The sequence below is a fragment of the Agelaius phoeniceus genome, chromosome Z (genome assembly GCF_051311805.1).
Source record: "Agelaius phoeniceus isolate bAgePho1 chromosome Z, bAgePho1.hap1, whole genome shotgun sequence".
NCBI classification, from domain to species: Eukaryota; Metazoa; Chordata; class Aves; order Passeriformes; family Icteridae; genus Agelaius; species Agelaius phoeniceus.
The window spans coordinates 46,181,074-46,208,281 of NC_135303.1; the positions used below are offsets into that span (position 1 = coordinate 46,181,074).

Genomic DNA, 27,208 nt, shown 5'->3' on the forward strand with positions numbered 1-27,208 from the left:
AGTCGGGCAAAAAAGTAGATTATATTACCAGAAGTGCTGGGTCTGGGCCTGAATCTACTCCTGCTATCAGCACATGGGTCCTGGGCCACTCAAAGTGACTCAAGACTATTGGAAAAGATATCCTTGGGCTGAGAAAACACCAAGCTAGCAATCTTAGGAATCAAGTAATGCAGAATGAGCCTTCTTTTACATACTATTGATGTGGCATCCCTACAATGTCCTGGCTGTGGCTATTACTCTGCTGGCAGTTTCCTTGTTCTTGAAATCTGAAACTTTCCTCCCTTCCTTCCTTCCTTCCTTCCTTCCTTCCTTCCTTCCTTCCTTCCTTCCTTCCGCCACTTCCGCCACTTCCGCCACTTCCGCCACTTCCGCCACTTCCGCCACTTCCGCCACTTCCTTCCTTCCTTTCTTCCGCCACTTCCTTCCGCCACTTCCTTCCGCCACTTCCTTCCGCCACTTACTTCCTTCCTTCCTTCCTTCCTTCCTTCCTTCCTTCCTTCCTTCCTTCCTTCCTTCCTTCCTTCCTTCCTTCCTTCCTTCCTTCCTTCCCTCCCTCCTTGCTTCCCTCCTTCCACCCCTTCCTTCCACCACTTCCTTCCTTCCACCACTTCCTTCTGCCACTTCCTCCCCTCCTTCCCACCCTCCCTCTCTCCCTCAAAATGTGCATCTCTGATCCAAAAAACTGCATGGTTTGAAACTTTTAATTCAAAATTAGGCATTTCAATGAATAGGAACAATGCCTGCTGAAGCAGCATCAGGGTTAAAAGTGATCAAGTGTTCACCAAACATCATCTTGCTGAAGACCAGTGCAAAAACCTAAAAATACTCTCTGTTTCTGACCAGAATAAGGTTTATACCTTCTTAAGAGGTTATGTTAAAGATGATGAAATTGTTTTAGATGTATAGCTTGGTACAGATATAGCTCCTCCCTTCATTTTTCCAAGTTTGGACAAGTCTATGTCATGGCTGTTCATTTGCTCTGATGTAGGAAGAACCTTCTTTTGTTCAAAATAATTCATATTGTTAAACAAACCACTTTATAAGGTGCTACAGGAGGTGATCTCACAGAGCAGAGATAACAAGATGGTTTAGTGTGGAAAGCAATCCCTTTCCTTTCAGTGCTACAGAAAAACATGCACATACACAGAGGCAAAGATCTGCAGCTTACTTAAGACTTCCATCTACAGGCTTTTATGAGGTTGGAATGTTATTCTTCTCTTTACCAAAAACCCCTCACCTGGGACTGTGACCATTTCCCACCTCTGCTGTAGAAGCAGATCCTTCCTTGGCTCCCCAATACCAATTACAGTCTTTCAGTTTTGTGGACAGATCAGCAACAGTCAGGAATTACAAGCCTCTTAACTGCCTGCAACAGCAGTCTCCAGACCCTCCTTTTCTCTTTAAATGCACAAACATGAAAGCTAATGGAGAGATGGTGGTGAAATTGCTGTGTCGTTTGCAGCTTACTATTGTATCTGAAAACGTCTTTTGCCCTTAATGTACCTTTTTATAAATCAGTGTAAGTACTCTCTAGCGAGGAATGTATGTGTACTATCACAAAATACAGATATTGTCAGAGGAAAGAGCAATGGGGTAAAATAGTTGCATTTTTCTCTTTTATGGATCTTTTCCTTGCCTATCTTGAAGTCATTTCTTTCCAATCTGGAGCAACTAAGTATAAATAAAAAGAAAAAAAAAAAAAAAGAAAAAAAAGGAAGAAGAAACCTGTAAAATTGTTTCTTAGAAATCATCACCCAAATTCAGATGACTTGCAGAAAAATTCCTCTCTTTTGTCTTTCAAGAAAAGGAAGGTAGTAAGTACACCATGCCTTTCTGCTTCCTTATACTACGGAAAAATCTATAACCAAATCAGTCAAAAATCTGGTTGAACTGTGGAGAAAATGTGGCCAGGAATGGGTTACTATATTTGTAAAGATTGCTTGAAGACCTCTCTTACCCTCCACCCTCCTAAATAAAATAGAGAAAGGCATCTACTTAAAATCCTGCACCACAGGTACCTGAACACTCAAGATCTCAGCTGAAACTCATTCTGCACTCTGTATTTGTATATTTTTACTGAATCATAGCAAGAGTTTCCCATATTTGAATAAGAATATGACTTCTCAGAACATTTCTGTGAACATATCTGCTATTTGTGAAATATAAACTATTGTGAATGCCAAAGAATTTGTATCAATTTAATTTTATTCATCACAGATACAATATTTGGATAACAGACATGTCACATTTTGAGAGAGCTTTAGAAATTGGGAACCTCAAACTCTGAGATCAGAGTTTTCTAGCAAGAGAGGCAAGCAAGTCCTTGCATTGTTCCTCACTGGCTTTGGCACATGAAATCGGCAGGAGTGGATGTGTCTCCATCTCTGGATGAATGGTGCAAAAACCACCCTCACACCACAGCACTGAGCTGTAAGTATTTCTGATGATCCCTTCCACTGTTTCATGTCTCCCCAGTCCTCTCCCCATGGTGTAAGTCTGTGTAGATCCTCTGTTCTGTTTTTGCACCAGCTCTGGGTCTGGCCCAGGGTTTAGTGTTAGGACTTGATGAGGTAAGTAGGAGTAAAAAAGCATCAGGCAAATTTATCTCCAGAAAGCACAAAAATCTTCACCTGTTCAGAGAGATACCAGGAAAATACACGTAATTGTGCAGGATTTCAGCACAGACTAAGTATTTCTTCTGTCCCTCATGTGCAACATCTGTCAAACAAGTCTCATTGTCTCTTTTCTAATGAATCACATCTGTTGGGAAAGTGAGACGGATCATGCTGAGAACTGTAAATGTTCACAACTCCTACATGCTTTGAACAGACAGGGAAACATTCCAGGTTCCACACTGGTCGGAAAATGCACTGTCCCTAAATCTCATAAACCATGCAAGAACAGTTAGATCCATGGTAGACACAAGTTATGTGAAATTTCTAACGTAGATGGAGCCCAGTTGCCCCCAGTGATAATGAATATAATTATATTGACTTCAAAGATACTTACACTAGCTGAGCATTTTGCTCTACATAATCTTGGTAACTAATTTTTAAGGTTAAGTAAAGTAAAGCAATAAAAAAATTAATAAATTTTTAAAAAAACTCATCACAAACTTTCTAATTTTAAAACAAAATGTTCATGATCACAGAAAAACTAATCCTAGGGACAGTGTGTACGTTACCAGGGTTCCACATCAGCCCAACAAATCTGTTTCCAACACAATTTGAATAGGGACCACTGAAATTTCTATAGTTGCATAACTTACCAAAATATTTTCATTAATTATAGATTCCAGCTATTTGATTCTATTCAAGTCAGATACTTTCCCTCTTTCAGATTATTCATCTTGTTTGGAGTAGTGGCATAGTGACATTGGATGGGAATGACTGGAGGGGAGCTGGTGCCATCTAGAAGAGAAAATACTGATCAGTGAACCCTGCCTTTCTGTGGGAGGTTGGTGCTGACCTATCCATGTCAGAAACACCACTGAGACCCACAGAGCCATTAGGATGTTAGTGCATTATTAGAAATTAAAATATTCCATCTTGCTATTTCATCTTGATTCTGACTTTCATTTTAAATTACTTTCTCTCTTGTGCCCTGTTAAATTGATTTGTTGTGCTAAATTTGTGCCAAATAAATAATGAGCTTCCTAATTAGCTTATGTTGAAGCAAGGCAAGGATGAAATTATATCCAACTGTCTTAGTGTCTGGGGCCCTATGAAAAAAGCACACTGAAGATATTAGAAACTGTGCAACTCCTCAAGACATTAGTTGCTAGTATGTTGATTCCCAGTGCTTTGATGCTGCAGGGAAGTAGCTGCTTTGAATGCTTCTAAGAACACAGAGCTTAGCTCTAATCACAGCAGTCTCACAGATAGCTACAACCTACAGACAAAAATCCCAGTAAGTAATAGAAGAAAAATGTGCATTCACACGAGTCTCCTGAACAAATACCTGACACAACCCTCTGAATTAACAATTATTACTTTATTTTATTTTACCCTAAATAATCTACAGCCTAAGTAAACAGGCATAAATAACCTAAGAACCCGGGCACATTTTCAAGATTTTAAAGGGATCTGAGCTCCTATCCCATTTTCGATATAAGGTCTCAGCCTTGTACAGCAGATACAGGCAATGGAAAATTTTTACTAAAAAGATCAAGAGGGAATCTCTGCCTCTGCTTAAGACAATGGCAAAATCTTTGTTAGCCGCATTCCAGCATGGATCTACAATCAACAATCAACAATCTGTGGATCTTCTAAGCTGCAGATCCACATATCCCCTAAGACAGGAAAGAATCAAAACTAAGTCTCTGGTATGTCTATCTGCTGTCTTACACAAAACCGTGCCTGGGACACTGCAAGTTACTACTGTTATCACAAGGATTACTAGAATTACAATCTTTTATTATTACTATTACTTTCAAAATTGCTAATATTACTGTTGTTCCTGACTTTGTGAAGAATTATTACTCTATCCAGACAATTTTTGGTATTTTTACATGGCAATATTTCTGACCAGATGTACATACATCTTTTGCTGCTCTTTTCATGCATTTTATTTAATGAGATATCCAAGAACAACATACATTTTTGTTGGAACTCACATCCCAAAAATAGTGCAGATGAAGCAGAATAAGCAACTTTAATAGCTAACCAGGGAACACACCTAATCTATCAGCCATGACAAGTATTTTCTTTCTGCATGGGAGAAGCCTCATGAAAATACATTACGAAATGTAATTAGACACATGCATTAACTCTTTTGTCAAGGAAGAGAAATACTTTTTTAGCTGCTAGAGTTTACCATTAGGTGGGTAACCATATGGCATTGTTAGCTGAAGACTGAATCATGGAAAGGGAAGCTGTTCACCAGATTTAGATAGAAGCTAATAATGTCTAACCAGCAGAAAGAGGAATTAATATTTAAACAGCATCTCTGTTTGCACCAGATGAAAATAAAAGAGAAGCATAAGTTTTTTACCTAGATAGCAAATATTTTAGAATAAGCTTATAAACCTATGATGCAAGATTTGCCTTAAAAGCCCAGAACAAAAGTCCACCTAGTTCAGTGGAACTAGACTACAACATAAGCTAGAAAGAGGCACTGAAACAAAGAGTGAAAGAATGAAGGCATGAGGTTTATACTGAATATAGGAAAAACTTCTTCATTGAAAGGTATACTAAGAATTGGAGTAAGCTGCTCAAGGAAGTCGTTGACTTACCTGTGGCATCAATTTTCCTAATGGTTGCTGCCAGTTACTGTTGTTGTCATTATTAGTATTAACATTCCTGACAACAATATGTCTAGATGGTCAAATTAGTGTTCTCAAAAAAGAAAGGAAAAGGATAAAAGCAGTGGGAGAAAACAGGTATTCTCATAAAAATATACATCACGTCACAACAAATATTCAACCTGTGATCTTGAGAGATTAAATTGTTCCAGGAATAATAACACTAAGACCTCGAGTTTAGTTAAGAAAGATGAACTACAAAGCCATATAAAATAATTCATTTTAACTCAACACATGTCCATATAATTGCTGTAATGCTAATATATAATATGAAATAAAATTGTTATCATTTACAAGTGGGTATGATCTAGGCTGTTTTGCCATTACCAAACTAATGTAGGAAGAGTCCACTTCTTTTAAGGAATTTGGTCACAGTAAAGTCATATTTTTTACTTTAATTGGTTAGGGTTTTTTTTCTTTCAGGACACAATTTGGAGAATATTTGGACAATTTGGGGAAGGGCCAAAATAGAGGAATACAGGAGCAGTAATTCAGATTGAAGAACTGGGTGTACAGAAATCAGAGTTGTAATAAGATCAGCTGCAAAGATGCAGTTGGGTCCCTTAGCATGCTGAGCTGTTTGGCTGATAGACGAGTTCTGTGAAATGAGATGCATGATTGTAGGTGTAACAGGGAGGTTTCTTCATTTACACTCTTCAACACTGCCCTGAAGAGTTGCATTTCAGCTCTGGTATCTACTTCAGAGTTCCTGTGCAACACAAGACAAGTTGCCTCAATACTTTACAAATCTCTAAGTGTATGACACATTTTTTCAAGTGCCACTGAGCATGGGGGAATGTAGAACAGCGGAGCTCTCAGGGCTGCAGCTGAAGGCAATGAGAACAGGTCTTTGACATCTTCCTGTGGCATATGACAGTGAACCACTTTGTAGCAACAAAAATTGTACTATAAGTGTTTTTCTAGTTGCTGTTAAAATCATTCTCCCATCAGTGAAACAGATTCAAATACTCCTTTTAATTCACAGAAACATATGAAGTTTTATGTTTAAAGCACCTAAAAAGAATGACACATTGACAGACACCTTTAAAAAGCCTGTGAAGAAATTAATTATTCTGTCTTCACAGTAGAGTTTGAAGTGTGTACAATAAAGAAGATAAAATAAATGTTAAATAACTGCTCATGTAACCAAGCACCAACTGGTCATGGGTCACTTTGAAGAAAAACAAGTGTGCATGTAATTACAGTATCAGAAGATATAAAGTGGCAGCTGAAATGAGATTGGAGACATAATTCTGACACTGTACTGTTTAAGTGTTTGGCCTTGGAACCTCCTAATCATGTTCTTTTATCACCAAGGGTGAAGTGAATTCATTGTTTAAATCAACAGAAAGCCACTATTTAAAATAAAGCTACTGCTTGTCATTGATTAGACATAAAAGTACTTTACTCTCAGGACATATTCATGAAGCTCTTCAGCTACCTCACAGATAATCTGAAAACACTTCATAATGACACCAGGGTGTTTAAACACCTCACCCAAACTCAGAGGCCAGATTGGCTAAGAAATTTTGTAAATGTTCCTGTTGGTCTGTGGAGCTGCTTGTGTGAATTTTGCAAATAAATGGAGACTTCTGCCTGTACCAGGATGCTCGCAGAACCACTGTGTCTCATGTGCAGGGCTGTATTTTTAAATAAAATATTAGCAACCTGGCAAGCAACTGGCTACACTGTGTAAAAAGCTTAAATTGTCTGTTTCTGGGATACAGTTTAGGTTAAGACACATCAGCAGGTATGAGAGATATTTGGCTCTCTTTTTAAAGCTCTGTGCTCCTTTGTCTCCCTCTTCCAACTATTTTGGAAGCACCAAGAAATGTTTTCAGGAGTGAAATGCACCATTTGAATATGCCATGCACAAGGCAAGACTGCTGATATTTCACTTGATCCCAGGTCAACCCCCATCTCCAGGCAGGAACAGAGAAACTTTTTTAGAAACTTTCAGAGCTGGTACTGAGAGAGCTGACACCAGTGCATCCCCAGATACCACCTGTCACAGTCATTGCTGCACGACCAGACTTTGCACAGGCTGTTCTTCAGCCAGCTCACCATGGTTCCCGTTCTCAGCTGACAAAAGCTGGTACCCACCTCAGCTGGGAGGGCTCAGACACTCTGGAGATGAGGACGCTGGTTTGGAGAGACTGTGGATGGGTGAGGGTCCTGTTTTCTGGCTGTTTGTACCAACAGCAGGGGTCCTTGTAAATACTGAGGCCCAAGAGAGGGTGTCTAACTGTAACAGCAGAATGGCTGCAAAATTTAACCCAATTTCTTCCACTCCTCCTCATCTCTTATTAAATTACTTCCATTCATTGAGAAAGCTATTGGCTTTTCCTCCTCCAACACAAAATCTACAGAAATTATCAGTTTAAAAGGCTGGGCAGGGGGCAGACAGAGAAGCCAGTCCTCGAGAACAGGGTCCTTGTAATTTTTTCATGAACGATGTCAGTTTTGTGTCTGCTGTCACATTGTTGTGTCAGGAGAGGCATGATATCTGAAGTGATCAGTATCAGCTTAAGGTGAAAAAAAATGAAGACTCAGACCTAAGGGCTGCTGCACAAACCATCACATACAGCCAGTTGCAGAGGAAAATAAATTTACTGAGATCTTGGCAAGAGAAAATGTTCGCTCAGGAAATCAAATCTTCCAAATAAGGCTTGTTTTCTGGATGGTGAGAACTATCTCTGCAGCGAGAGCCCTTTCAGTAGCATCTTGAGCTCAGTCAAGAGATATCACTCATATCTCTGCCTTTCTTAGTCCCTATAGCCCAGCTGGCTACACTCCTATGAGACCACTCAAGCACAAACATAATCCATCACTACCTATTTTATAAACCAAACACAAAATGTCTTAAATAGCTTAATCGTGTACAAAAGGCTGCACTGCATTACTTCTTCTGCATGAACAGCTTTAAATGCCTGCTTACAAGGGATTTAGCTATGTACTTATTCAATCAGTTCTGGAACCAGGACCACCTTTGGAAGGAATGGTCAGATTGGCCCACCAGGATATTGAGTGGTACCTTTAAGCATACAAACTGGACAAGAAGAAGGTTATACCAAGAGGGTTCCTGCATCTTATAGTTGAATACCAAATGGTGAAGGTGGCCAGAAGTTGAGTTCTGGTGGATGGATGGATGGATGGATTGATTTGTTTTATCCTCAGAAAAATGCAAGGCGTGGATGTCAGCCTCAATTAGAAAATATCCATACCCCATATTCAAGGCAGAGCTCTTGAGAAGCTTCTGATTATCCCCAACATGATACTTTTAGTGGGCTACGTACCCTCTTTTTCATGTAGACCTTCAGGTTATAAAACAAATTCTATTACTGCCCATAGCAGAGTATTGAGCACTGTGGGCAGACATAGACACAGACTGTGGGAATTAATTGGTTTAGACAAGGGCTGATTTTAAAAATGCAGCAGCAGGCTTAGCTGAAGTCTGCTGCTCCACTGTCTCACAACACCTGTCCTCTTAGTAGAAAGCAGCAGGAATGGGGCTTTGCACTAGGAAAAAAATCACATTGGGGTTTGTGAAAGTATACTCTACTGCCAAGACAAGACTACTCTAAATTATTTGCACCAGAAGACAGATCAACAATTCCTGAGAGAAGTTTTACCCTGACATGAAAAATTAAATTTCAAAACATGCTCTTCCTGAAGACTAAATTCAGCTTTTGTAAACCAAAAGACATCACACAGTAACAGTCCACATACAGTGCATGCAACAAAAAGAAAGCAGATGGTTTTCACCCAGTCTCTAGGTAATTTCTAATATACAGCTTTCAAGCAAAAGTTGAGTGTTAAGCACAATTGCTGGCTAGTGGTGAGGAACCAAAGGCAGGACTCTTAGTCAAGAGTCATAATTGCTCATTAGTCAAGAAACATAATTGCTCATTTGTTCTGGACCAGCAGTACTACTGCTGTACAGCAGTACTACCAGCAAAGTCTGTCAGTCATGTTCTGCCTGCCACTGGACCATGAATTAGGACTCCGCAAAACTTGGCTTGCGTTGGTAAATTTTCTTCAAACAAGTTCTGCTGGTTTGTCATTTGCTGTCATTTGCAAGGCCTCAGGAAATGAAAGCCTACTAGGCTACAGATTTGAGTAAAGCAGAAGCTTAAAAGAAGGCAGAAAGCATAATGTGTTTGCTTACTGTAGGGGCAGGCTACGTTCCTTCTTCTGGATGAAGGTGAACAAATGGATCTGAAAGGCATCAAGAAAATAATGAACACCGGTGCAGTGGATATTATGAAAGGAGAGGAAGCAATAGCTAGACAAGGGGAGAAAAAAGCAAAAGTATGTTGGCATACATCTTCAACTCATTTGGCTTCAAGAGATTACTTTTCAAGCAGGCTATGATCATCACAGGAAGAACAATCCTCATGAACACTGCTGGCAAGAAGTGTGGTGACACAGTTTGCAGGCATAACATGAGAGAGGCTGTAAGGACCCCCCATACTAACCCCAGCATGTGTTTCTGCTCCCTGCGGAGCCTCACACAGATGCTGCACCAATGGGGACCCTTTCCTCACTGGTCTTTGAACAACATTTTGTGAGATCAAATCTGAAGGCATCAGAGGGATGAGGATTTCTGCAAGGAAAATGAAAGGTGCCATGTACTTTCCCAAAGTAGTGGCAAACTTAATAGCCCAGAATGATCAGCACTAGAGGAGAAATCAGTGAGACACATGTTTGGTAAGTGAAATACCTGGCAGACTAAAAAGTTTCTTTAAGATACTGAAAGACATAGTATCTGCAAAGCATAAGAATTTCATACATATCTGAGTTTCAGCCCAGCTCTTCACTCCCAAGATCTCCTTAAAATGATAAAATTTGGCATGCTGAGAGAAAACTTGTTTAAAAAACACGCTTTGCAAATCCCTATTCCTTCTCCCTGCACTGTGAGAGAAACTCTTTCCAGATGAACACCTGGAATTTCCATTATTAGAGTCTACATGCAATGATAGTCATTAAAATGGTCTAATAATTATGCTGACTGTATTCAATAAGTTGTGAGAGTTATCTGCTCCTGGAGTGTTTCCTCTCCAGTGATTACTTTTTCCCTTTCATCAAGTGCCGCTATTATTTTATTTTCTTGGTCCCAGGGAAAAGGTGTACAGAATTAAAGTGTTAGATGAAAAGCTTTCATTCTGGTAAGTGCTTAAGGGGAAACTTGCATAAACACCAGGAGAAAATAGAAATAACTCATTTCCATTCCTTTTTTTCTGAGGAGTGACTGATTTCTCTGTCAAACAACTTAACAAGGCTGGAAAAGAAGTTGTTTCTCAAGTGAATCATAATGAGAAAAGAATGTGATTTGAGGTGGCTATTTAATTCTGACTTATGTATTGCCCTGACTTACATATTACCTTAGATCAAGTAGTTTTTACACTGAAATAAAACAGAGGCTTGGCCCAAACAAGTCATTGGAAAAGTCCTAGCTTTTAGTCAGGTCTGAAAAAGACCATCTTACTGGGTATGGTGAAAGAAGGCTACTGGGATTTTTTGTGTTCTTAAAATTTCTTAAAATTATTATTTTCACTTTTAAGTTTTCTTCTGTCTTTCTATAATGACATTTAAGACCTCCAATGTAGTTTTTGCAGCATATAAATAAATACTCAACTTCACAGTACAGCTACGAGGTTTATTTTCTGATTTCATATTACCAGCATTTCACTTCAAAGACACCTCCCAGACCTACAGTCTGTAAGTAAAGAACTATGCCTCTGATCATAAATCAGTGCAGAAATATGCAACAGTTTGTAGAATTAGAGTTGGTATGAATCCTGTTTATGGCAGATAAGCCCACAGGCCAGACAGTCCATCAGCAGAAGACCTGCCATCCTCACACCAGCAGAATTGCTAAAAGGCTGTTATGTATCCCTTATACCTCTTTTTTGCCTGTAGGACCAACAGGACAGGGCTATAGACATGTCTCATACATATAACATGAGGGAGAAAAGTCAACAGACAGCAACCTGACACAGGATTTAAGAAAAGTGAAGAAAGCATGAACTGAGACAAAGCATTAGAACATTATAGCTGATGTTTCCTATTGGATGTAAAACATCTGTCCAAAACACCTTTGTTGTTACCAGCCAAGCAGTAGCCAAAAGATGCAGACAGAACCCCCTAATCTTGTGCTTCAACCAAGTACCACAACCAGACCACAGACATCTTGGCACTTGTGAGTGTGAGAGCCTGAAAGACCTGAAATCAAACCAAAAGAAAATTCAGTATAATGAAAAGCTTCCTTTTCCTTAAGAATATGCAATAAATTTTATGACAATTATCTTGCACTGAAGTCCTGGTCATGGAAAGGAAGAATCCACAATGGCTAGTAGAGGTGAAAGCATCTAAGGGGTTATAGTGATAGGGATAACCTTACAGTGATTACTATAAATTACAGAAGTTTGAGACTCAAAATCACAGGCACAGGTAATTAGGGCAGAAAAGTATGGCCCTGGCCCCAAAATAAAAGCTAAAGTTTTATCCATCCAACCCTATGAACCTGCAGGAGGCAAAGCAAGATAGAAAAAGAAATCCTCATGATCACCCAAGCTGATGAAAAATGTGTGTAGTTTGCCTCAAACAGGAAAAGCTATTTGGCTGCAAACATGATGGGTGTCTGGAGGGCTCCCCCAGGTCAATGGCACCTCCTCTACGTTTCAGCTAGGAGCTGCATCTCCTCCTTCTTCTGGATTTAACTGCCCAGATCTAGAGGCCAGATTGCAACAAGAGGACAATGGGAAGCAAATTATGGAAGCACAGAAAATCTTCCCCCTGACTCTAGAGCTAAATTTAAAAAAAAAAAATCATGGCAGCTCATCTGAAAGACAAATAACAGCTTGCTTTTAATTATCTAAGGAACACTTTTTTATATCATGCAAGGAAAAATACCCAGCAAAAAGGACATTAAACAACCATTAAGGATGCCAAAGAGCAGACGGAAGTGACGGCTAATCTGGACCTACGAAGTGACATGCTGACCCTTTTCTGCTTTTGCTTAAAATGTCTTCAAATACTTCTTGTGAGCTGGGGGATTTTGGCAGTTTTTTTTTTTTTTTGTTTTCCTTCAGTTATTTATTTTGCTTTTAAATACATCATATATCTATTTGTTTATGGGTTTATGTTTGTTTGTTTTTACAACCCATTAGGTTTATAAACTCTCTTCTATATGTCTGTTTCATTTATTTGAACTACAATAGATCAGACAGGATTAGTTGCTTAGCAACTTTTCAGTGACAGAATGTATTTTGGAGAATTTGCAATGCTCATACTAGAGGTCAGAAAATTTTATAACATCATAAGCCAACCAGAAAATGGGTTTCAACAACAAAGATTTCTTCCAAGGCTTCTATTTCAATAAGAGAGGATTTCAGAATACCACCAGAATGTTCTTCTGGAAAAGGGATAACATATATTTAAAATGCAGAAAGTAATCGGAAGGCAGGAAAATATGAGTAGGTTTGGATGAAGTAGCATTATACCTTTCATAAGTGCATTTCATATCTTCCTGCAGTGCAGCTGTACTCTTTCCTTCTACACGGGCTGCATTCTTGTATTTGGAAGGATAAACAGAATAAAAAAATCTAGCTTTATGAAAGTCTAATCAATTTTGATTTCTACCTGCCAAGAAGTACAAAAGAGGCTAACAAATAATGTCACAATTAAAAAATAGAATGTACTAAGGGAACAGAAGATATTTTATGCAGTGCTGAGGATGCTGTAGATTGGTTGAAAAAAATTCCCTCCGATGGCAGATTAGATGGTGTCTCTTTTGTGATATTTCCTGATTTAAAAAACATTCTTGAATTAGTTTTGCATGACACTTAGATACTGTACCTTGGCACACAAAAACCACATCATCCTCTGGTCTTTCCCAGAAACATTTCTAACTTTCATGCTTGGATTACAGTGTGCAGTATATCACACCTGGATTCCACAAACCTGGAGATGAAAGGCATCAATTATGTGTTGGTTTGGGTTGCTTTATTGTTGGTTTGTTGGAATTTTTTAATGCTTGCCTTAATGTTCTTGGGATCATTATGCATAACAGAATGAGTTAATACTTAAGTTGGTCTGTGCAGCACCCAAGACGCAAGGGTATAACATAAACCCAAAATGCTTTTTGCACTGGCATTCAGCTGATAAAATATACCTTTTAGGAATGTGCTACTTCCATCCTACTCCAAGTGTCCTTATGGAAATCATGTGTGGTTCTTCCTTTTAAGACTCTAGAAAGGAGCTGAATACCAAAATTAAAGTAACACAAGCTTTGTTTTAATAGAAAATTTTCCCAAGTGTAAGGTAGGAATCCTTCCCCAAAATTCTTCAGTGGTGTTTTCTCCTGGATATATCAACAGTACTCTGCATTCTTGGTTTGCCAAGTTCCTTTGCCTTTCTCTGGCAAAAACTGGGCCAGGAGAGGATACACACTAACTGAAAAACTGAAAACCACAGGAAAAATTTAGGAAAATTGTTGTTAGTGAAACCAGATACACTCAGCAAGCTTTCAAAGATAACAAGCTCCCAGCCAACTTTACAAATACTATTTTTGGCTGCTTCCTGCCTTATATAACCACTTCCCTAAGGTCAGACAGTTTAATGCATTTTTTGGACTATATGGATGACTACACAACACCTCAAGTAAGGGAAAAGACAATCAGGTCTCTTTCCTCCTGTTATTTCCAGCATTATTTGAGAAACTTGTTTCAGAGAAAGAGAGGAAACCACTGCATCATTACAGTGGTCAGAAGTAGCCACCAGGTGTTGTTTGTCTGCTAACAGGGTACTGAGAAGTAATAGAGAAAAATGAGGCTTAGAGATAATTAATTTCCAGAGACAGAGCACTGTTTATGAATAATATAATTTACTCTATCTCTTTTAGGCAGCATCTTAGATTGAGATTTACATTATTCAAGGGTTTTTTGAGGAAGAGTTCACAGTCATTTTTCAGCAAGAAAACTAGCAATTTCTTCTAAGTAATCACTCATACGAATAAAACTGCACTTTGATGTTTCACCATTTTAAGTTTAGCTAAGTTTTTGATGACTATTTTAACAGAGTAAAATAATATGACTGTTGCATGGTATTAGTGCATTGGCTAGACAGCAAAAGCTCTAGTTAATGTTCCAGTACAGATTCACATCCTTAAAAATTAATGAAACATTCATCTTTGCGAGTGGAACTTTCCATGCAGAATGTCACAGTTACAGTTTTTGAAAAACTGAGCCAGTTTTCATCTACTGCTTTCAAGTCAGCTAAAGGTGACTCTTTCCTTTCATTACCTTTCATTGCCTTTCATTTCCTTTCTTTTCATTTCCTTCATTCCAGAGGAAAGATTCAAATACACTGCAGAGTCCTTAATGGTGGGCCAATACCTCTAAAAGGTCTGACTGCAGAGCTGCACTGCAGCTCAGGCTTCATTTGCCGGTGGCACAGGGCCTGCAGGAGCCTTGAGGGACATAGCAAGGAAATGGGAGGCTTTGCAGCCTTCCTATCAGGCACTACAAGACAAAAATCTGCACTGTCACCTCAAAAACAGCTCGTCATGCCAATTCCACCTGCTGCAGCTGATGGAGGGCTCATTCTGCAGAGACTCAGGTCTGGCAGAAGATGAGCCAGTTGTCTTCCAAGAGCTGCATTAAACCAATGGGCTTAAGTTATACCTGAGTGGAAAAGCTGCACAGTAAAAAGCACTTATACCCGCTTGAAATTATCTGCCCAGGAGAAAATGATCCTTTTTCCACTGAGAGAAGCAGAGCTTCAGGATGCTGCATCACAAAAGATATATTACGTCCTCAGGAACAGACAGGTCCATAAACTGGGAGCTGGAAATGGATCACGTGACAGCTCCTTATTTTTACTCCAACAGTAAGATTTACTTCAATCTCTTCAGTTCCTGTCCAATGCAATGAGTGTAAGCTGATAATGACAAAAATGCTTAGAAGGTGCCTTATGTGATTTCAAAGGCAAGCAGCTGGGATATTTAATGCCTGACAGTGAACCCTCCCTTTGTTCTCAAACTGCTCTGACTGAACAAATCTCACTTGCATGCCGTTTGCTAAACATCCTTGCTCAAAATGAGTATGCAAATTGTTATTTCCCTGCATCTATTTGCCAGAACCATCCAAAATTACCAGCTTAAAAAATAAATAAAAGAAATCAAAAATTTTCAGTCTGACACTTGTTTGTCACATGCCTAAATCAAAACAAAAAAATCAAAGACAGGAAAAAGTCTTCTTATATACAACAAGCTCAGTGTTTGCTGCATTCTTTGACTGTGATCTGAAGCAGCCCATTCAGACTTCCAGAAGAGTGCCACATTGGAGCTACACAGATATTTCCCCAGCTGGAGGCAGTTTGCTAAACGCTGATTGCTCTGGGAGAGAAACAACCATATACGCCCACACTGAGAAAGCACCTTCTTCAGTAACATTCTCTGTTCAGTCCACTGCCTCATTGCATTTCCAAAAGTATGGGCACTCCAGAAATCTGTCTCCCAAAATCTTTTCCAAGCACTGCTTTAATTGTTTGGTTCATGTTTTGGCAGCATCCAGTGAATTCAGCTCAACTTGGCAAGGAGTTTTTCTCCCATATATGTATTTTCCCCATATGGTGATTTACCAAAAATAATGGGCAGAAACATTAGCCAACTAAATTAATAATAGCATGATTTTAAACACATAAATGAACAAGATTAAAAGATTTTGAGACTGCCAGTAAACTGTTACATAGGTGTACCAAGAGACTTTTTTTTCCTTTTTGAGAGCCATTCCTGTCTAACTCCAGAGAAGCAAAAGCCTGTACCTTGGTCTGATGTATTATAAGTGCCTGGAAGCAAATGTCATAACGTGTAGAGACTAGGGAGTCACTCACTGGCTTCCGTCTATAACTGCAGAGATTTTCAATTCCAAAATCTGATGATGATGACAGTACTTCTTAGTTACTAAAACTTCACATTCATGGAAGGCTTTAAAAATTGGACCACAATGAATTAGAGGCACTTTAGGACAATATTAAGTGAATAAAAAGAAGGCTTTTAACTGACATCAATTGCACTTGTCACAAATTATAAAGAGCTGAAAAAAAGAAGACACTGCAGAAAATTGTTATGGCAATAGTTCTTTCATTGGGAAAATCTGATCACATCTCAGTCCTACTCAACACATGTACAGGTGTCCTGGTTTCAGTCAGGGTAGCATTAATTTCTCCTCAGTAACTGTGCCAGTGCTGTGTTTTGGATTCAGAATGAGATTGGTGTTGATAACACTGATATTTTGGGTTTTGCTGGGCCATGTTAATCCTAAATCAAGGACTTCTTTTTTCCCTATCTCAAACAAAATCAGGAAGAAGCATAGCTGGGACAGGTGACCTAAACTGATTGAAGGGATATTTCACACCATGGGACATCATGTCCACTATATAAATTGAGGGAGTGGCCACCAGAGGGTGGCCATTCTGGATTTGGGAATAGGATCTTGCATTAGTCAGAGCAGGAAGAGAAATTATCTTGTCCATCACTTGTTTGGATCTTTTCCTTTCCCAATATTATTATTATTATTATTACATCATCTATTATTTACCATTTTTATTGTATTTTACTTTGATTTTAAATATTTTAAATTGATTTTAAATATTAAACTGTTCTTATCTCAAACTACAAGTTTCACTTTTGATTCTCCTCCCCATTCACTGTGGGGTGGAAGTGATAATGGAGTGCTGAGCAAAATACTGCATGGTGCTTAGTTTTCCATCTGAGTTTAAAGCACAACAACAGGATCAAAGCATATTACTCAATCCTCAGTACAAGCCTTTTTGGATTGTTCAGGTAATGCATTAAACCCAGAGACACACACATGCCCAAAGGCACACAGATGATCTTTACCAAGTGAGGTCAAATCCAGGGCTGCTTCTGGCATGATTAGACTGTGTTTTGTGCTGTTTGCACAACATACAGCACCAGTCTATGCCTCATTGCTGAGGTTGCAGGATTTATGCACAGGTCCCAGAAGCAGCATAGCCTGGTTATTTTTCATCTTGTCTTCACTGAGGGAGACCAGGCTGACAGTTTTTAATCTCAGTTGGCATTAGCTATCTCTTAATAGATGCGAAGTCAGAATCTGTCCCACAGATATTTAACTAAAATTAAGCTTTCACAGCAAATTTTAGATTTTACTTAGAACTACAGTAGCATCTAGATTATTCTTGACCGTACTGAAGGCCAGTTTAACAGCATTTTCATCCAAGTAGTTGTACTGTTTTGTGTAACTTCTTCAACCGAGCTGCAGCGAGGAAAAGGATAATTCCCAGCAGTGAGATGCTGGCTTAAGAAGTGGTAAAAGGATCTGGCCTTAGCCTCATCCTTCATCAAAGCTATTGGTGATAGAAGGTCCCCATTTCCCTTTAGCAGAAATGTAATTAACAAAGTGAGGCAGAAAAATAAATAAAAGACATCATTTTTAACGTGGGGAGAGATGATGACAGGAAGAGTGTAGGCTGAAGGATGTGATCAAGACTGGCACTGCAAAGGAAAACAGAACTCCATGGAATGGGGCCCTATGTCCTGCCTCACTGGATAACTTGGTGCTATGCACAAAACTTTGTAAACCATAGACTGCTTGGGGATTTTTTTTGTCTGGGAAGTATTGAAGGTGGAGGTAGATACTTGAGAATGGGTAACAGTTTATCCATTAGAAGATTGCACACCTTGCATTGCCTGTGAGTAACACTGCTGTATCCGTGAGGGTTGTGGTGGGATGGACCATGCACACCTGGAGCCACGGGATTGAATCAACCAAACGAGGAGACACCACAGTAGAATGTGATTCCTGACTGAGAGCAGAGCATGTGTGAAGATGAGAGTGTTAAACCAGGATCTTAAACTGGGTCATAGTTCAGCCATCTATGGCTTTTAATTTAGCATATATTTACTTTTAAGGTCTGTTATGATATTCGTGTCTAAAAGATTAGACTGTTATTACTAATATATCTCCATTTCCATAAGTCTGCAGATCCCACTCAGACAAAATTTCCCATGTAATAAATTTGAAGGGCATGTAATATTTGACCCAGTATAAATAAGTAAAAATAAACTTTCAAGTGGTTTTTTTTTTTTTAATTCAGAGGTAGAAATTCTTTCTGTGTTTTTCAAAGAGGATTACTGTGATGCAAAACAGCTTGAAGTCAATCACACTGTCACTAGATAACTGTCTTTGCTATGTTTTTAAGGAGATGGAACCAGTACACTAATTACCAGCCATCTGTGATGGGAGCTAGGGATTCACTCTCTCTCTTCCCTTCCTGCTTTTATATGTAGACAGATTCAGATCAGAATCCCTGGAGCATCAGCCAAGGGATAAAAGCACATGAAGAAGGTCCCTGTTGTGAGCTGATATGTGTCCCACAAGTGAACATCAAAAAAAGGATTGGCTAATCATCAGGTTTCTTTTGAATATTAAGGACAGTGAAAGAGCATGTGTCTTCCTGCTGATCCTGTGATGCAACTACTGAACCGTAGGCCAAATCCACAGAGCAGCACTGAAACCCAGCTGGCATCTGCAGGAGCCAGGGAGGCTTGTACCCAGCAGCTGACCCCCTGACAGCTCCAGCCACTGGTGGGACAGTGGGATACATTCAGGCTGTGCACACAGAGGTTTCCAAAGCTTGCAGGCCCTGTGGAGGGCAGAGAGGCACAGAGATGGGCCTTGCTGTTCAGACAGCCCCTGTCACCACAGCAGGGACTGTCATTCCTGGTAGGTGAACAGGGATCAGGAGAACACAGGTCAGCTGAATTTTCCTAGAAGTGAGAGCATTCCTTTGCCAGACTGCTCTACTTAGGACCTCTTAATTTTTACAGATTCATATAAAATAAAAATAATCCTGGAGTCATAAGTCAGACAACTGCATGTTAAAGCACTACCAGACAGAAAACCTTAAAATAAATTCTCCTCTGGAAAATGTCAGACTATGAGGCTATAGAGATCATGTAATGATATTTCAGCACCAGTAATCTTTGGGAGAGAATGCCTCATCTACAAACTGTTTCTCTGTCTTTAGAAAGAACTTGAGCTGAATTTTTGAGATTATTGCTCAAACACATATGGTCTTAGCACAAAGCTATCTGTGACATACATTACAAATTCCTCTCTTTTCCAGACCAAATGAGCTGAAAAGAGTTTTTCCTACATGAAAAAGATAGAAATTACACTGGCTGTTTCATAAAAATATTTCCAAACTAGAATATCATTAAAGACTAAACGGCCCAAAACTTTTAAGCATTCACATTTTGCTGGACAAAAAAAGGTGCAAGTGATGGGCAATTTTAGGAAAGAAGAATGATAACAGCTGAAATGGGAGAAAGGTGTTTGAGCTTGTTTCCAGCAAAAAGAAATCTCAAGGAAATCATCAAAGTAGCAGTAAAAGCTTTTTTTTATCCCAACAGTAACATTGTGGTTTGAAATTTGGGGAAGTCAGCATATTTTCAGATTCTCTGTGAACCCTTTCCAAAGCAGATTTATCAGGTGACATAAGGAAAGTTGGGGTACCCTGTTTACCTGCCCCTCTACCAGCATCAGCTATCACATAAAAATCCTGTGTGATGGCTAATACACACACACATACACACACACCAGCTCACACTTCCTTCTGTTCCACCTGCTTCTACTCTAATCCTGACTTCCACTGGAGCTCATGGGGATTTTATCTGATAAGATTAGGTCCACAGTATTCTGCAAGGCACGTAAAATATCACGCTCCAGGACACCATGTTTCAGAATTGGGATGCAGAACAAAAGTGAGGGATTTTCTTATGTGAAGAGAGAAAGAAAAATCAAGCTCTTAGCATTGCTGGAACCTGAAAAATTGTCTCTGTGAGTTGTGAGGATGTAAAGAGATACAGATCTTCTCTATCTTTTTTCCAAGCTGATTCACTCCTCAGCGGTATAAATTTTCTTTATGTGCAACTGCTATCTCTTAAATGGATCTTGCTGTGGATATAATAGGAAACTTTAACTTGCTTCTAAAAACATAATTATGGGTGCAAATTCAGGGAGCAGCCTGATATTGCAAACTGATAACGCCATTCCCTGTGCCTACACTGGTGCTATAAATCAGAATTAATGACATTGAAATCAGTAAAGATTCAGTGATATAAAAGAAGTTGGAAGAATATCAGGATCATTGCAGAGAGCCCTGACTTTAGCAAGTGCTTCATTTTGGCATGGGGTTTGTTGTTTGTATTCATTTTTCTCTTGACATTCTTCAGTCCACAATGAAATTGCTTCTCTTAAGAAGGGGAATCCATGTAAAGTTGCAAGCTGCCCTGTTTCATGCTTTCCTTAGGCACACCATCGTACCCAGCCCTGCCCAAAGTCCCAGGGAGGCAAGTTTACAATTTACTATGATGAAGTGGCTCATGCTGAGACTGTGCCTGGTTGTGCAAGAAATTAAAAGCAAACACTTCAACACACACCAAAAAAACCTACCCAAATTCACTGAACTTCTTCTTTGTGTAACAACGACTCACCTTTCATAAATTAATGAGCAGGACAAAGAATTCTCCTTTGCTTTTGCCTCAAGCTCATCCTTCACCAATAACCAGTTCACAATTACTTACATTCTTGATTTTCTTTTGCTTATGTTTCTTGGAACTGCTTCTCCTCTGTTCACTTACTAAGATTTTGTCATCCATACTATTTTCCAAGGAACAACTCTGTCCAACCAAGAAGAGGCCAAGATTTGGTAAATGGGCCATGATTTCATCAGCCATCCTAATGGAATTCTGGACCAAAGTATGAGGGGCAACATGGGAGAGAGTCCCAAACCTGCCACTGTCTACCAGATAGTTCTAGTTCACTTGTCTGGTCTGTCTCAACTCTCTGCCTGTAAAATAAGAATGATGACAAAATGGAAACCAGTGAAGAGAGGTTTTCAGAAACCTCTAGAGACTTTGCTTGGTGGAAAATAATGTCATATAGTAAACCTCAAAAAAGAGCTGGCTGACTAAAACTGTATTCATCCAGACCTTTTCCACTGAAGTCAATACTAGCTCTGTCATAGTTTTAATGCTAACATTTCCTGAGCTTGTGACTGTAGTAGCTGAATCTGCAGAGTTCTCAATAGGATTTTTGAAAGGCTGCTAAAGAAATATTTAAATTATTTATACCAGTTTATATTTGGGCTAACCTTCCTATACCACATCTGAGAAAATACAGACAGAAGATTTATTTAGGAAATTATTTTTTCCACAAATATGAATTAAAAAATGCTAGGAAAGAAGGTATTCTACCATGTTGGGCAAAATGACAAAATGTCCTCTTAAATGTTTCAAGGACCTCCCCCATTTTAAGTTCTGAAAGACATGGTTTAAAACAAGGTAATTTTGAAACTTACTAAGTTTGTCTCCGGTCATCTTTTCTGCATTTTACACATTTCATTCTCAGTCTTCCCAAAAAGAAGTCAATGTCAAGCTGTTTTCAGTTGCAGTGGATGCAATGCTGTCCTCTTCCAATTAGCTGAATCCATGAAACTGCAATCTCAGTACCTTATCAGGGCAAATTTTGCCAGGCAGTAAAACACAGCAAAGTGCCCTGGGCCAGACTGCAGATTGCAGAGGAGGCACACACAGACAAGGCTGGCACGGTCTCTTCCATAGGGAATTGGGGCGCAGCCACTCCAGAGAGTATGGGAAGGATATACCAACACAACAAAGTACAGTAATGATGTACCAGCAGGGGCTTCCTGGGCAGGGGAGAGATCTCATTGCAGTGAGATGCCCTGCAGTCTCCTCCTCCCTGAGAGCAGAACTTGTCAGATCTACCCAGTGCCTTTCTCCGCCAGGAGGTACAACCACGGTTGACTTCTGAAGCAGAAAAGTTATAAAAATGTAATGGGGAAGCTGGAGAAAAGGAGAGATGACAGCAATGTTAGCACATCTTAATTGCAGAGAATTTTGCCCTCGAGCCTTCACATGCCTTTGCACATCACTGTCACTCTGAAGTGGGAATGATCTTGAGAGCAGAAGCAAAGCTTTAAATGCATGTTTATATATATATATATACATATATATGTGTGTATGTGCGTATATTTGTGTAAAATTATTAAAAATGCAACTGTGTCCCCTAGTCTGAGAGTTTCAGAATATCTAATTTATCTTCAGTGAAAACACAGAGGCACAGAGCAATGAACATCCCCTGCTGTTAGCTGTTTTTGAAAAGAGCCTCGCTTAGCTTTTCAGACATCTCCTCCTCACAGCAGTATTGCCCTGTAATTTCAAGTCATAAAACTAATACTGAGAGCAAACTAGAGTAAATACAGCTGCCACACTTTACTCCCACCCCTAGACATTCCTCATCTGTCTTTCTGGAGGGAGTCCCTTTAGAGGCTCACCCATGCAGACTTTATCTGTCTCCACAGTGCCTGACACAGCTGAGGGATTATTTTCCTCAGGCAGGGCTGCAGAGGGTTCAGAAGAGGTGGTGTATTACCTGCTTTGCTGGTTTCCCCCTCATGTCAATCACCTGGTTTCGTACATTAAAAAGGCCATGGTGGTGTCCCAGTAAATGACGCTATCACTGCAGAGGCCTTTGGAGGATCATTAAGAAACATTGCAATTGAGGAGGTGGGAGTGAAAAATACATCAGATTGGCTAGATGGGCTGTATAAGCACTTTCATTAGAGGTCTATTGTGAAATGCAGGGAAGGAAAATCTAAAAGGGGATGATGATCAGGCCCCTGTATCACTGCCCAGATGCATCTTCCCAGGAGCAGGGAAGAAGAGGCAGGATTGCAGCTCTGTATCTGCCTCTTCCCTCTGTCTCATGCTGCTAACACAGCAGCAATGCTGGAAAGATTATTACCTGGATGTATCTATACCAAAAGTCAAGGAAGGGGACAAAGAGGAAAAAATAAGAGGGATGGTGCTTTTATGCAGGGACAGAGTGACACACTAAATCAGAGAGGAGGAAGCACCTTCCCCATCTGCCCCAAGCAAGTGGCAAGCAGTGAAGGTGGATGCACCAACAGAGAATGCACCTGCATGGTCCCTGTACCACAGCATCTGCGGCAGGTTTGTGCCACCAGCGTCTCTGCAGCAAGGGCATACAGGTGGCCCGGACTTCCAGCACATCCTTAAACATCAGGGGACCGGCAAGGTGCCGGAATGCAGTCTGCTTTGAAACAGACAAACCATGTCCAACAAGACCACCTCAGGAGAACACTCCTTGAGATTTCCCCATAATCACCAAGTACCACAGTAATTTGCATGGCCTCATCCAATTCTCAGAGCAATTCAAAGCACAGAGGTAAATCTTTGTCACCTATTCAAGAGAAGCTCAAAATTTATTGAATGGAAAAGGTGCATTTAGTGCAGGTCTTTCTGCATGCTAAGTATGAGTCAGCATCACTACAGATCTTTATAAGGGGCAGGGCTTTTGTATTTCTTATTTCTGCGTTTTCTACAAAACACAGATATGTAAGGATAATAATCCAGATGCTGCCTGTACTAGGTGCTCAATTTCTGCATTATTCATGAACAAAAACCCCTGCTAAAAGGTAATAGAGCCTAATGTGAGAATAAAAGAAGCTCAAGCAACATGATTTGTACCTAAAAGGAATTAACTGAACAAATCAATATGCCTGCCTAGAAAATTAATCTATATATCCAAAACAAGCAAAAGAGGAGTTAAATTGCAGACATAGTCCCCTCTTTTTGAATGAGTCCTATTGATTTTGTCCAATCCTTCCAAAGAAAAATGATAGTAGAAAGCAGCTTGACTAGGCAAAGACACAGACATGCTGACAGAAATCCCACTTGGAGCAGAAGGCTATACTGTGGACCTTCAGAGATTACTTTCCACAACTCTATGTTTTTATGAAAAGCACTGAAAGCTTCTCCCTAAAGAGCGTTGAATGAGCATCCTGAAGCCCCATGGATTTGAGAGCATTCAGCCTTCTTGATATCAGTCACAAAATTCAATTCTAATTTAACATAACGTCAAAATATGTCTGATAGCAAAGCTGCCATTCTACCCAATTACTGTTCACTAAAAATCTATAAAAACCAACTATCCTATTACATCACTAATCTTCTATATGCAAAAAAGTAACTCATATGCTGATGCCCTTAAATGACCATTTCCAGGGGGCTGATCAGTTCAGTACAAAGCAGAGAAACACCTTTAAAAATGAACAATTATTTCTGAAAGCAATACCTATCAGTAATAAGCTGAGCACTCTCTAGATGCATAATTTAATCTCACAGTCCATTAACTTTCCCTCTTCTTAGACTGCCACTGGACTGTCATCATCTTGTAATCTTTAATACATTGTGGGAATACTTCAACCTTTAATCTTTAGGATCTCATAATTTCTTCTCTGATACCTTATGTTCTCTGGGTTTAAATAAAATAAAGCTGAAAAAAACCCAATTCATTCATGTATTTTGGTTGACAGCCAAAAAACAAGATTTTTTGAAAGAACATCAAGAGCAGGAAGAAAACATCCTGTATGAAAGCCCATCAGTTTCCCAGAGAGACTGTAATTAAGTTGCAGTTCATAGAAACATAAGAATTTTTTGTTTATTAAGAAAATAGAAATACAAAATTGTCAAAATGTCTCCCACTAGAGAGAACCAAAGAACACTGCTTAAGGGGGGTGAAACATTATCCTACAACAAAATATGCACTTATTTTATAACAAGGAATGCACCTCTTCTAACCACTGGTCAGCAGTCTTTACCATCAAATAACAATAAAACTAAGAGATTCAAACAGATAACAGGAAACAATTTTAAGAATCTTTTTAGAAAAAGGTAACAGTAAAGGCTTTCATTAAATAAAAAAAAAATTAAAAGAAAAGGAATTTTACTCACTTTTTTCTTTCTGATATTATAGCTTAAACCAAGTATGTTTCTCATAACTGAAAATGTAGAGTTGGGCAGGGGTGTTTACCTCAGCCATGAGTCTGATTGTCACAAGGCAAATCACAACAATCCAAAGCTGACTACAGTCTGAAGATATGCAGCTCCTTCCTTGACTTTTTGGGAAAAATGGCCCCTGCACAACTATTCCTTGAATAGCAATTAACAATTTTGCCCAGTTTTGTGCTTGTCCAGGCATGTCTCCCTGATGTCTTTTCAGGAGCTTTACTTTTTCTGTTTTTAAGAGGGCAATGAGAGGAGTCTAAAATATACATGTACACAAAGCAGAAAATATGTAGTGCAGAACATTGCTGCTGTGCTGTTCCCTAGCCTCTGTTTAAAGGTGTTCAACAGCTTATTAATTTCTGACTGATGCTGAAAATTGAGCAGATATCTTCATTGAACTTCCCACAATGCAAACCATAGCTTATTTTTTTTCCCTGGGAGGTGACAACTAATTCAGAAGCCATTGATGTATATAAGGAGATTAATTTGTTCCATCTGATTTGTATTCCCTTGCAGCCAGTAACAATGAATGTAATTTACCATCATGTTGCCCAACTGTCTCAAGCTACTTGCAGTAGTCTTTTCATCAACAGGTTTAGCTTCTTTGCTATTAAAATCCCTTCATTTGGTGATTGCTTAAACCACAGCATGTTTAGGAAGGGTATTCTCCTCTAGGTAAATTAACACCAATTGACTCCTGGTAGCAGTCAATACATGAAATGGGGCATAGGAGATAAATTATTATGTGGGTTGTATATGGCATTCTTACACATCTATGAAAGTGAAATTGACTGACTTTTTCCCCATCAACACAGCAACACATTTCTAAGGTGTGATACTGTTATTGTCCTTTTCTGAGCTGTGGGGAGAGCAAACAGTTCAGGCCTTCAATGCCCAAACATGCTGCTGCTATTCTGTGGTACTAACTAGTCAAGTGCTTGCTGTGAGCACGTGGAAGCCAGAAGGCCTTTTAGGCTCAAATTAGTGGAAAAGGATCAGTTTCATTCCAACTGATTCATGTTCATGGCCAGGAAGTTATTGTGGACAGGCATACATCCCACAATTTGACTGTGATCTCTGACAAGCCCAGGGTCAAGAAAGAAGTCAACAATGGAGCTCATATCATGACTCAGACCTACAACAGCTCTTCGAGTATTCTTCAGCTCAAAAAGAGGGTGAAAAGGGCCACTAGTGGATGAAGTGAGTGGTATGAAGTACTCCTTTTGTAATCCATGTATTGTGTGGACACTCTGTCTTCCAGAAGGTTAACCCCATCTTTCCAGATCAGGACTGTAATAGATAAATCCTACAAGGGGGCATTGCTCAAGACTGTGCTAATGCGACTCTCCATTGCAATAACTGCACTTTCCAAAGGCATACAGAGGATGATAGCTTGGACTGTTAGAATGTGGAACATCTGAAAGCCTCAGAAGTCTGTTATGAGTGTGATTTGTAAGTTTGGTGTTGCAATTATGTCAAAAAACATACCAATCTGCCAATTTCATTTCAGAAAGTAAGTGAATTTCATAATCCTCTTAGTTCCAACTTTCCTCTGTGTTTGTCCAGATTTCTTTCAGCTTTTAACACACTGTATTCCAAATCCTTTCACAAGGAAATAGAATAAATCAGGCAGTGAATGTCACTTTTAATTGACACTAGCAAGCTTCTTCCCAGAGATGCTGGGAGACCCCCAAAAGGAGTCTATAAGGGCAAGGGACAGGCTGAAGGCTATTGTGGGGAGACTTACTTACTGCTGTGGGAGGGAGAAGAACAAAGAAAACAGGAGAAGTGCTTTGAAACTGCTCTACATCAATAGTGTCCCAAAACTTGAAAGGAGAATTTTGTATTCATGGAGGCTGTCATTCAATTCACAGGCTGGAGACACATGTCCAAATGCCTGTAGCCACAGGTGACAGCTGCAAGACCAGACTCCCCTTACTACAGGACTTGCCAGTGTGTGTCTC

The 27,208-nt window shown here is 39.5% G+C and overlaps 1 long non-coding RNA gene across 1 annotated transcript; it reads right to left on the reverse strand.

The window, feature by feature from the left end:
- Positions 1 to 2,443: 2,443 nt before the first annotated feature.
- LOC143691955 (uncharacterized) lies at positions 2,444 to 25,299 on the reverse strand. The gene is made up of 4 exons (XR_013179763.1): positions 25,191 to 25,299; positions 9,471 to 9,520; positions 3,269 to 3,410; positions 2,444 to 2,630 (listed from the first exon to the last, which is right to left on the reverse strand). It is a non-coding gene; the product is annotated as an uncharacterized LOC143691955 (long non-coding RNA).
- Positions 25,300 to 27,208: the final 1,909 nt, after the last annotated feature.